Source organism: Carcharodon carcharias, chromosome 11 (genome assembly GCF_017639515.1).
Source record: "Carcharodon carcharias isolate sCarCar2 chromosome 11, sCarCar2.pri, whole genome shotgun sequence".
NCBI classification, from domain to species: Eukaryota; Metazoa; Chordata; class Chondrichthyes; order Lamniformes; family Lamnidae; genus Carcharodon; species Carcharodon carcharias.
In genome coordinates, this window is record NC_054477.1 from 144,226,836 (window position 1) to 144,240,154 (window position 13,319).

The following is a 13,319-nucleotide window of genomic DNA, read 5'->3' on the forward strand; positions in this document are numbered from 1 at the left end:
AAGCACTTGTCACCCAGGGGCCATTCATCCACTTGTGCAGGAGCCATGAATAGCTTTGGTACCTGTCAGCGCCGTAAGATATAAGTATCGTGTGAGCTCCCAGGCTACCAGGCACCACCTTGGAGTATCTGTGTCCTGTGGTCACAGATGATCTGAACATTCATTGAGTGGAACTCCTTTCTGTTTATGAAAGCTCCAGACTCACCTGCTGGCACCTTGATGGCCACATGAGTGCAATTGATTACACCCCTGGACACGGAGGAACCCAGGCATCAGAGTGAAGCCTCCTGTTCTAACCGCCTGGTCCCCCTCGTCTGTCCAAAAGTGGATGAACGTGCGGATGTGTCTAAAGATAGTATCAGTCACAAGTTTGACACAACTGTGCGCAGATGAATGAGAAACGCTGCACAGATCCCCCACCGAGCTCTGAAAAGAACTGGAGGCAGAGAAGTTGAGGGCCACTATGACCTTCAAAGCCATGGCATGGGGTGTCTGCCCACGCAGTTGGAGGTGATTTTCGGACCTATCATATGATATATTGCTGTCACTGTGTCCCTGAAGAGGTGGAGCCTCCTGAGGCACTGGACATCTGAAGATAGTTGGAGCACTGCCTGAATGTCCTAGATGCTGGTTAGTGGCGCCTTTGGCTTTCTCGCCCTCCTTGGCCTCCCTGGTGGCCCTGGGCCAATTAAGCCCATGCCTCTCCTCTTAAATGTCTGTCCCTGGGAAGCTGCCTGCGCCCATCTGGCCTCCTCTCCCTTCTGCCCCTCTCTTCCTCTTCAGAGAAGGTTCCACCAGCAGAATACACTATCCCCATTAGATGGGATGCAGAGGAGCAGTGTCTTGAAAATGAAGGAGCGCTGTGCTGCAATACTCAGGGGAACCTTCCAGGGAGGATGAGGACTTGAGATACCAAAAGACAGGCTTGACAATCAAATGGGATGCCAAGAAACTCTGGGACAGCCCTCTACATACACAGCAAAGAGCTGGCAGAGACAGAGAAAGTGATGCTGTTCCAGGGGCCTATTATCCCACCCACGGATGGGAATTGATTAAATCGTGAATTCCTTCCACCAGTCTTGCCTTTGTGACAAGCTAAAAATCGCAGGGGCAACGTCAAATCATGGTCAATAGGCTTTTCAATGACCTTAATTGTCCCTTTAATTGTCGGAGGGTGCTGCTCCGACTCGGGCGTGTGTCCACCGATCTCAACATTGCACGATGAGATCAGTACGCACGCCCGACGTCTTTTCGTGCAATTTTACATGTGCTTGGGTCAGACGCATGCCCGACCTCAGAACGCAAGATTCAGGCCAAAGTTTCAAATACATTATTGACATATAAGAACATCAAGAACAAGAGTGGGCCATTCAATCACTCAGGCCTGCTTTGCCATGCTAATCCAATGACTTTGTTTCAAGGCACCCATTCATATGATTGGATAGCCTTATCTAACAAAATTCGAACTCCCTCAGTTTCGAAAGCCCCAATTTCACCAGCACCAAAAGCTTTCTGGAAGAGGGAGTTCCGAATTTCTACTACCGTGTCAGTTGCTGATCAGGGCACAAATTGTGCTCAAAATTGCATTAGTTTTAAGAACTTTTCAGCTCAAGTTCTGCTAAAACATATTTGCATATCATCGAACAAAAAAAATCTTCCATGCAGAAGCGCAATTGGGCAATGTCTTATCATGTATTTTTAAAAAACCTTGTTATATTTAAGAGTGTAAACTTGGTGCAGTTTTATCAATACATCTGAAAATGGGCTTATGACAAAAATAAGCAGTTTCATCAGCGCCCAGCTCACCAGCCATGAGTAACTCAGTTTTAAAAAGCTGAAAATGACATTAAAGGGTACTATACAGAATCATTTGCTAGTTAGGTTGCTGTGCTGTAGTTAGTTTCTTAGTAAATTAGATTAAAATATTTGTATTGTTGTGCATGAAAAAAACAGCCCATAAACAGGTGCAATTTCATGAAAACCACCACGGTGATTAATCTGATCTGGGAGCACAGCCACTTTAATGGATGGGGCTGGCTTTCAGCATGAGAGCCCTCATCTCCTGAGCAGTGGCAATAACAAGCAGATTGCAGCTGTGTTCGTAAATTCCCCCAAGCAGACACGGCCGCACATTTACTCTGCTGTCTTCCCATCCTGGTTATCACAGAAATGCACAGCACAACTCAGCTCCGCAGCAACAGTGTAGAGTTAGGGGAAGGCAGAGCCCTCTTAGGGCACTAGCTGCCGTTATGGTAAGTTTAAAGGTCCAATCTTTGAATGTTAGCGTATGGATGAGTGAATGGGTGAGTAGGTAAGCGAGTGAATAGGTAGGTGGGTAGGTGAGTAAGTGGGCAGGTGGATAAGTGCATCACTGAGTAGGTGGGTAAGGTGGGTGAGCTGGGTAAATAAGTAAGCGGGTGTTGGTGGTAGTTGGGTCGGAGGGGGTTAGTCGGGTTGCATCGGGAGGGTAGTCAGGTGGTTGGGAGGGATAGGCGGGTCAGGTTTGGGGGTAGTCGGGTCGGGCGGGAGAGGTAGTCAGATTGGATAGGAGGAGTAGTCAGGCCAGGTGTCAGTCAGTTCTGGCTGGGTGGTCGGGAGGGGGAGTCAGGTTGGGCCGTAGTCAGGTCAAGTCAGGAGGGTAGTTGGGTGGGGTCAGGGGTTAATGAGCTAGTTGGGAGGGTATTAAAGTGGTCAGGCGGTCATTGGTTTAGGTTAGAGAGATAGTCAGGTGGTCGGGGTGTGTGGTAATTGGGGCATCAGTTGTCTCGTGTCTAAGGTGTTAGATTAGGTTTTGATCTGTCTGAATATGTTTCTTGGGTAACTTTCCTTGTAATTTGCAGAGATCTGTCTGAAGTCTCCGACGCTTTCTCAAAGTCAGAGACATTCGCAGCAGGTCCCGGGGAGCAGGGGAGTTGCCCAAGTTGAAACTTCTCGGGCAAATCCCATGTAGGTCTGGGCTTCAGGACTTCCACAGGATCCTGATGGGCATCTTCAGTTGTATGTCTGGTCGCCTATAATCTGGAATCTGGAAGATTTTGTCTGATGTTTTTTAAACTAGTTCAACAGATTGTGTTAATTTAATATGTTGAATGTAATTTGCACTTGAAATTACATGATCTTTTGTGCTGGTTTGGCCAATTTTGAGAAAATGTTTCCTAATTTTGCTCTGGAATGGTCTAATTTTGCATTATTTTTATTCGTTCATGGGATGTGGCAACGCTGGCTTGGCCAGCCTATCCCCAATTTACTGCCTATCCCCAATTGCCATTGAGAAGGTGGTGGTGAGCTGCCTTGTTGAACCAATCATGTAGACTAGGTGCACCCAGAGTGCTGTTAGGGAGGGAGTTCCAGGATTTTGACCCAGTGACAGTGGAAGAACTGCGATATAGCTCCAAGTAAGGATGGTGTGTAGCTTGGAGGGGAACTTCCAGACGGTTGTGTTCCCATGTGTCTGCTCCCCTTGTCCTTCTAGATAGTAGTGGTTGTGGGTTTGGAAGGTGCTGCCAAGGAGGCTTAGCATCTGATATTAAGCTTGGTTCTGATATTAAGCTGGTGTCCCTTGGTTTCTCATGAATGGAAATAATTTCTCCACAGCTATTTGCATCCCTTAAATATTCACTCCCTCCACCACCAGCGCACAGTGACAGCAGTGTATACAATATATAAGATGCACAGCAGCAACTCACTATGGCTCCTTTGACAGCACATTTCAAACTCACGACCTCTACCACAGAGAAGGGTAAGAGCAACAGGTATATGGGAGCATCACTACAAGTTCCCCCTCTAAGTCATACGCCGTCCTAACTTGGAACTATATCGCCATTCCTCCACTGTGGCTGGGTCAAAGTCCACAAACTCCATTGCCATCAACACTGTGGATATACCAACACCACATGGAATACAGAGGCTCAGAAGGTGGCTCACCACCTTCTCAAGGGCAATTGTGGATGTGCAATAAGTACTGGCCTTGCAGATGATGCTCACATGCCATTAACGATTAATAAAACAAAACTCAACAACTTCCTTTCACATTTCAAAGACTTCAGTCAGATTATCCCTCAGCCTCCTACAGCTCAGAGAATACAAGCCAAGTTTATGCAACTTGTACTCATAATTTCACACTCTAAGCCTCAGTGAATCTGCAATTTAAAATAGTTTTCACTCCTCATTTCACTTTGATTTCCCATTTAGGATCTTGTTTGTTTAGTTCACACTTGGTGACCCTAAATGTTTAACCACCATTGGCAGAACTTTAAAGCCTTTCAATTCATACTCCAGTAAGCTATTTGGAAACATTCAGTTACATCATTTTACTTACGTTCTTATTTTATTCATGTGAAGTTGTTTTTTTTTTAAAGACAACATGCTATATTTCATCTGCACTATCTGGTATTTCATACAAGGTTAGTATATTCATGATTGGTATTATGATGGAACTTTGATGTTAGAAGTGAATATAATTAGTTGTAATTCATTAGTCCAGAATTTTGCTGAAAATTAATGGTACCTGAATAATGCACACAGTTATTAAGGTGCAAATTAACAGTAACTTGTGGTGAGGAAGAGATACCATCTGAATTGTTGGGTGGTTTGAGCTGCTCTACCGATAACTTCATAAAAACCCATATCTCCATATCTCACTTTTAACCTGCCTGTTATCTTCAAAATGTTGTTGCATGTGTGCGTAAATCCCTCATTAAAGTTGTCAAAGCAAGTTAAATTTGGAGCATATGTTCCATTTTAACAATGTGACAATTAATAATGATAGATAATCAACCTCTCTTGCCCTGAGAATGAACAATTAAAAGTATAAAGTTTCATTTCTTCCGGTCATGAATTGCTGTTGGAGATTTCAAAAATATCAAATTTTATTTCAATATTTTTTATCTTACATTTCCTTTTTGACTTTTCCGCCCTTATTCTTAATACAATTTTTTATTCCCTCTCTTTATTTGTCTTTCAGTGCTTGATTGACATTGAAGTCACCCCTCTAACCCACTCTCCTTCCTCTGTTAATTTCTTAATCCTTAATTTCATTAGTTAAGGAAATGCTCTATAGCCTGGATTTCCACTGAAACAGAATCACTCTGAAGCCATTTAAAATGGTGGGTGGGACCCAATTCTGAGATTCCTTCCACCTTTCCTGGCATCCCCAAGTTTCACTGGTGTGGGATAACCCACACCCCACACCCCCAACCTGATCAGTTCAACTACAGGGATAAGCATCTCCCAGCTCCTTGCAATTTTTGTGGGGTTGGCCCAGTTTTCCCATGACCATTGGTTTTATGAGTGGTTCAGCCTCATAAAAGTATTTTCCAAGTGGGCGATTGTTTGGACAGCTGGAGGAAACTGTTAATTTTGCTTGAGTGACATCTTCATGGGTTATAATAAGTTATTTTGTTCTGTGATCTCGTATGTCAATGTCTCAATGTTTATTTGCACAAGATTAAGAGGTGTGATGTGGTTAAAGCTTCTGTTATTGATATTTTCATGATCTGTTTGATTAACAATTTTAGAGGGTTGTAGTAACAGCAGATGTCTTTTACAAAAGATGTTTCTGAACTGTTCCATCTATACCATTGTTACTACAGGGTTCATTGGTTCTATACATAGCATATTCTGGGTGAATGGGCATGAAAGGGCCATGAGTTGACATGAAGGGTACGAGGGCCATTGTGTGTGAGTTGTGGGAATAAATTGGAATTGAATGGCAATGATGTGGTGTCTTTGATGAATGGACCACAGGAGACTCAGGTACAGGTTTTGGTTGTTTACACGAGCAATTGCAAGGAGGGCACCATCTCAATACAGCTTGAGAAAGTACTCTGCTAAACTACAAGTATTCAACATATTTATACATTATTGGTCAAGTACAAGAACAGTTTCCAGATTCCGATCTCGTCAACATATAGGTTTACATTACAAGACATCTCTGGTAACAAGTACCTCCCTATTTGTTTTTACCCAGGCAGAGACCTTAACACCTGTTCTTCCCCTATGTGTTGAAGAGCACGCTTAATCTTAGCTGTTATTGCCATCCTCTGACTACAGTCCAGCTCCAGGGCCTTTCTGTTGTTTGCAGGCCCTTAAGGCTGCGCAAGGTTCATCTGGTAACCTTTAACTGTCAATGTGCTTGGAGATTTTAAGAAATTCATTCCCTTTCAATAAGTTCTTACTGTACCCCTATATTCCCCCTAATAATTACTGTATCCCTTTATTTCCCCTTAATAGGGATGATAAGGGACCATGGGAGTGATTGGGGGACATGGGTAGGCATTGAGTTGGCAGGGGGCTATAAGGGACCATGGAAGTGGGAGAGGACATGACTTGGCATTGAGTTGGCATGTGAGATAAAAGAGACAATGGGAGTGGATTGGTGGTGAGGGGTCTGATGAAGAGTGGGGGCCAGACGCCCTAACAGCCTTTAATACGACTGGGACGATGTTCCAGAGAACCAAGGAGGGCCTTTTAACCAGCCCACCTCGGCACTTGGCTGCCTCTGTGGTCACCTTCAGCCTAGTTCGGGGGAGTAAGTCCGACCCCATCCTACATCCAGCCTGCCATACCAGGGTATTTTTACCGTGGCCAGTGCAGTGAGCCAGGACATTTCCCAACTCAAGGCACCTGTTTTGGTAGCGAAAATCCGGATCTATTTGTTGCAGTTCATTGAGGCTCCAGATGCCCTGTTGGTTTCAATGAGCTGTTATCACACTTCTGACAACTTTGTGCGCAAAAAAGGTTTAAAATCTTAATGTGCACCAACAAGTCTGACTAATATTGGATTTTGCATGATGTAACACTGTTGATAAGATCTGTGGATTGATTTCTGCTGATTAACTTGTTAGTTGTTTCAAATGCTTTGATAGCTTTGATGAGCAAAAAACAATTGCCACTTTGAACTCACTTCTGTTGTGGTACCCTGAATCACATTCAGGCTAACTGATGGGTTACAATCATTGCAATCAATGCCAATATTAATCTACAAACAGAAGTAAACATGGTGATTAGAATATTTTTGTGCCATTTGTATTGCTTTTCTGATTAATGAATTCATTCCCTGTGCAATTTTCAACAAAAAAGTGGTTGCATTTCAATTGAAAATAATGAAGGAGCAAATATTATTTAAAATATTGTGCATTACTGAACAAAATAACTGATTCACAGTTCTTCTTTAGGATCAAGCATGCAGGGATGGGCTTATTTTGAATGTGCCACTTTCTCTTTACAAATTGTGTACCATTGTCTTCCATGAAGCATGTGATTGTGCACAGAATATGCAAGGAGTCAGCTGTGGTTTAGTTGGTAGTACTCTTGACTTTCAAATAGAATGTTGTAAGTTCAAGTCCCACTACAGCATTTGAATGCAAAAATCAAAGCTGAAAATTTTAGCGCAGTACTGAGGAAGAGGGGTGCTGTCTTTTGGGTAAGATGTTCAACCTGTAGAGACCCCCACAGCACTCTGTCAAAGAACAGTGAAGCTGCCCCTGGTTTTGGCCAACATGTATGCCTCAGATAACATCACAAAGGCAGGTTATCCATTCTTTATTATATTGCAGACTGTGAGAGCTTACCGTGTGCAAATTCACTGCATCATTTTCTACATTATTTCAAAAGTACTTCATAGGCTGAAAACCGCTTTGAGATGTCCACTGGTGATGAAAAGCACCATATAAATGCAAGACCAGAATTTTCGGGTCAGTGAGCAGAGGCAGGGCCCGCTCACCGAGGCGTGAAATTACACAGGGTATCGTCGGGCGTGCGTCCCTTTGTCACCGCGTGTCATTTAGATTTCAGTTCAGGGGGCACGCAGCCAAGTCAAAGACCTATTAAGGCCATTTAAAAACTAATTAAACTAATAAACTGAGCTACCCGTCCAACCTTAAGGTTGGAGGGCAGGCGAAGAGCCCAGGCAGCCTTTGCATTTTTCGTGGAACCTCATCCATGGGCGGGATGAGGTTTCATGAAGTGTGTAAAAATTGAATTTTTTTTTTTTAAAATTCATTGACATGTCCCAGCTCATGTGACACTGTCTGAATTTTTAAAATTTTCTTTATTTAGATGTTTAAAATTTAAACTAATCTTCCTGAGGCACCTCTGCGCTTTTTGCTCTGACGCAGGGAATCCCCCCTTGCGCGCACAGCTCTGCACTTCCGGGCGCAAGTCACGCTGGGCAGGCCTTAATTGGCCAGCCTACGTGAAATGACAGCTTTGATCCTATTGGGGGCACCGATCGGGTCCGCGCCCTTCCCCGCACAACCCCCTCAATGGGAGGAAAATTCTCCCCCAAGTCTTCATTTCTTTATGGATATTATGCTGTGTGTCTTGCATTGATATGATTTGACGTTGGCGTCATATTTAACATTATAGGTGGGAGTTGTGAGGATCTGCTGCCAGTATAAGCATGAGGCTTATGGCCTTATGGAATGGGGCTATGGTTGTGCAGCCCTGCCTCTGAACCATTTGATGTCCTAGGGCAAAAATGGAGTCTTGCTATATCTGCTTTATATGAATCTGCTGGACTGCAATCCCTAGGTGAATTGACTGAGGTAGTTATTCATTGGATTTTATCCCAGAGTCTGTTTCCAGTGAGATGTAAATTTGGAGAGTTACTGACTGCCTCTCAGAGGTGACAGGAGGTTACAGAGATTTTAACTGATTTTAAATAAGAGTGGTTAAACTCCAAAGCAGGACAAGTATGAAGGAGGCACAGTGTGGTTAGGTATCACATGTTGCTTAAATGAATTCAAATTCTATGAAGGGCAGGGGATTTAGTGAAAATGTATAAAGTTTACAAGATAAGGGGGACATTTGTGAAGTAAGAGGTGGTACAAATCTCCTTTAATATGAGAGCAAAATACTGCCAATTCTGGAATTCTGAAATAAAACAGAAATCACTGGAAATACTTGAGAGGTCAGGTAGCATTTGTGGAGAGGGAAACAGATTGATGACTTTCATCAGAACTGGAAAAAGTTAGAGATGTAAGAAGATTTAAGCAAGTACAGAGGCAGTGAAAGGGGGCAGAGAAGGAAAAAGAATGAAATGGAAGGTCTGTAGTAGGGTAAACACAGGAGAAATTAAATGATGAAAGGATTGATAGTACAAGGCCATGTAATAGGTTAGGATAATAAGAAACAAAACTTTTGTCTTGGGTTCTGAAGAGCCATTTTGGACTCAAAACATGAACTCTGTTTCTCTATCCACAAATGCTGCCAGACACGCTGAGCTTTCCCTGTTTTTATTTCAGATCTCCAGCATATGCAATAGGTTACTTTTATTTTTGTGCCTTGACGAGTTGCTTATGGCAGAAACATGAACAGCTGATGACCAAACTGAAAAAAAAGCTAACTGGGGGCAGGGGTTATGATATGACCACTGGAAAGGAATGGGCAGAGGCTCCAATCCTTCTTAAGGCTAACGGCGAGATTTTCTGCACCCGCCCGTCGCCGGGATCTTCTGGTCCTACTGCAAGTCAATGGACTTCTGGGTGGGGCGCCGCCTCGTCCACGGGGGGTTCTGCCCGTGACAGGGCCGGAAAATCCCGGCTTCAGCTGTAAACCCCAATTCAGGATTGGACTTGGCATACTCTGACATTTTCTGCTGACTCTGGCCAGAGCTAATGTCAGAGAATAGCCAAGGTAATTTGGACTGTGTATCTTTCAACCTACAAGGCCTTATACTTACCTATATTAAATTTCAGATGCCACTGTTATACTCATTTTGTTGCTTTACTTAATTCCATTACTCATTTTAATGTCAGGACATCCTTCAGTGAAGCTGCAAAGTGCAAAATAACAATAATCACAATATCAGAGAAGTTATAGGAAGATGCAGCTCATTTAAAATAGTATCGTCTATGTAGCTTCTGCCTTGGGGATGCAATTGTGCTTCTGAGATTGGCAATTGCAGTATTGCCTGATGTCAGGTTAGGGATGCTAAATGGGAAAAATAGCAGGTGAAGCATGGCCACTCCTGTCACAATCATTCACATGCAATGAGGCCCATTTAGGTGAGTTGTTTGGTAATGCTTTGGTGTTTCCTGTTAGTTCCATGTAGCAGCAAATCACTAATTTCACAGCCACGGAAGGGAAATGAGGATTGGACTCCATTTGGCTGCTGGCCCAACATCTGGAAGCAAAGATACTCATTCATGTCGATGAACCCCTCAAGGGGGTGAGGAAAAATCAACCATCACATCTTGTGCTCCTAATGGCTTTGTTCACACCAGTTATTCACAGCAGCAAATTAATTCCACAAACTTTGAATTTCTTCATGATTCCACAGAATCATTCTCTTTTGGTATCTTCCGATAAAAGTCATGTGGCAATGGCTGTCCACAATCTTCTAACATATTTTAGTCTGCGTATCATTCTTTTAGTTTTGCTACAACTTATGCTTATGTTCCAAATGAATTATAGATAGTGGAGAGTGGATATAAGAATGTAATTTGATTTGTTGTTCAAAAATCATATGTAAATCACTTGGAAGCTCTTGCAGCCTATGATATTACCTGAAATGCTAGTGTTAATTATAACCTTAATATTCATTGTCAAGAATCCATAATTATTACTCCTTTTAATAACATATATATGATACATGATTAATATGTAAATAGTGTAGAAGAAAGAGTACAGAATAAATAACCTGTCACAATGTTTGGACCCTCAAAATATCAGTCATCATCAGCAGGGTTCATGAAACCAAACAAGGACAAGGCTTGTGTTGATGATAACCTACAATTTAAGCAAATGTTACTTCTGAAATTTAGGTAAAGGCCTCATGCAGAGTGCACAATCTTCTTTTGTTCATTTACAGGATGTGGGCGTCACTGGCTAGGCCAGCATTTATTGCCCATCCCTAATTGCCCTTGAGAAGGAGATGGTGAGCTGCCTTCTTGAACCGCTGCAGTCCCTGTGGTGTAGGTACACCCACAGTGCTATTAGGGAGGGAGTTCCAGGATCTTGACCCTGCGACAATATAAAAGCAAGCTAGCAAAATCTTTGAACAAAATAAAAATTCACAAATAGGTTGTCATGTTTTAATTTCTCTTCCCTTATATTATCACTTTGTTCTCAGTATATATTGATGCTTTGGTATTGGGTATGAGGAGCACAATCTCCAAATTTGCTGATGGTCAAAGTAAAATGGTCAAATAGCAGGAAGCTTTGGAGTGCTGATTATAGAAAGACCATCAAAAAGATCAAGAGCATGGAATGTTGATTCACCAGGGTGATACTGAGGATGGAATAGGTATCTAGGCTCACACAGCTAATGCGATTTCTTGGCTTGTACTCATACAGATACTTACACTCAAATTCTTAGAAGTTTTAGCTGCTTCGTTTAAATGATAATAGGATCTATCTCGGGGGGGAAATTATGTCTAATCTTATGTAATTGAGATTGACTCGTGACACATGTAGATCCTAGTTCTATCTATCATTGAACTTAAACAATTCTATTCAAAATATCCAATTAAAGCAAATTCCATCTAATAGAGCTAGCCATCATTGTTGTAAATGCTTGAATCCAAATTAGGTTAAGTTTTCAATATGCTGTGCTTGGTGTTGTGGGAAGTGGTAAAAGGTGTAAGAGTAAAAACGGTTTCCCTCTTAATAAAAGTTAATTGTAAAGCTCAGCTTTTAAATGTGTGTGCATTGTGTAGGAAGTAGGGATGATGTGTCAAGCCTCACATATTCAATGTCCTATGTTCTACTGAAAATGTGTTCTATTAGAGCCGTTTGAATTAATTCCCAGGAGAGGAGTATTTTCAACTTGAAGTAGGCAAGCATGGCAATGGCATTGGTAATGGACTGTGACCCAGTTATAAAGAATGAGCAAATAATCTCCAGAATCAATAAAAGCACAATGATAGAAATATTAAATAATCAATCATCAAGATCATGTGATGGCACCAGCAGGGCAGATGCTGTTAAAATGTCAAAAAAGAAACCTACCTTTAGGCAGAGCACACTTAAAGTCACAGAAAGCAATAGGCAAATCCATTGCTGCTTGCAGTATGATGGCCTACAGGAGCTGGTGCAATAAGTCAGTAGACCGTGTTATGAAACTGCTTGCAAAAAGCTGGGAACAGTCTTCTGAAAAGAAAGGCGCAAACTGCTTTCAAGTGTGTTTTGAAGGCTCATTTCCCTCTATAGATTAGAGTCCAGTAAAATGAGCACTTTAGGACAAGAAATTCGATTTAATAGGAGGGATAAATAACTGTCCATACTTTTGTCTGATCATGATAGTGGCCATGCCCATTGTGATATTGAATTATAAGCATTAAGGAAATGCCACGGTAAATTGATCACCTATGCTGTGTTAGGAAATTTCAATGGTAACAAAGTAGTGACAGTGCTATTCTCTGGAAAATTCCTGCATCATATTGGCAACAAAGACCTGAAATTAGACTGCTGAGTCCTGATCCTCCAACAGCAATTTTTTTTTATCAATATTCATTGAAAACAGGTTTGATTGCTTCACATCGGAGGATAATGAATTAGAAGGGGCACAGTCAATGTCTTTTGCATGCCTGCATTGTAAACCATTCTTGGAACTGACAGATTTTTGGCTCCACTAGAACTTGTTTGCTCTATTCTCTAAAATTTGTAAAAAAAAACCTCCTGGATTGAAAATTTCCACTCCATTAAATTGATCACATTATATAAAATTGACGGTTAAAATCAGTTAGTCAATTCAGCTGTCTTGTTTGACCAGACACAGGGCAGAATTTTGCCCTTGACGTGCGGAATCGGCGCAGGCGGGGACTGTTGGGAAGCCAACTGCCGCCCGTGATCCACAGCGCACCGCGATTTAACGCTGGTGGGCCAATTAAGGCCCATTCAGTGTGATGTGCGAACAGCAGTGCTGAGCGCTACCTGTGTGGGTGGGGGGAGGAGGGCGAGCAGACCTAGCGCATGCATGCGAAAGAGCCCTGAATAATCTCCCTGAGGCACGGAGATGAAGAATATGTTGAAAAATCATTAAAGAACAGAAAATACTAACGTAACGTGTCCCCTCATGTGACTCTGTCACATGAGCAGGGACATGCTTTTCATTAAAAATTTAAGTTTTTATTTCATTTGTATTTGATTTTGGAAACCTCGTCCCGCCCGTGGATGAGCTTTCCAAAAAAATGCAAAAGTCGCTTGATCTTTTCGCCCGCCCATCAACCATTAGAGTGAATGGGCAGCGAAAAATTAAGCACAATTGATAAATTAATGGCCTTAATAGGCCTCATAATTGTCATCAGGTGCGCTGCCAGTTCCAGCGTGCATGTGCCAACTGAACTATCGCGCGACTGCATGTTGACGTTGTGCCA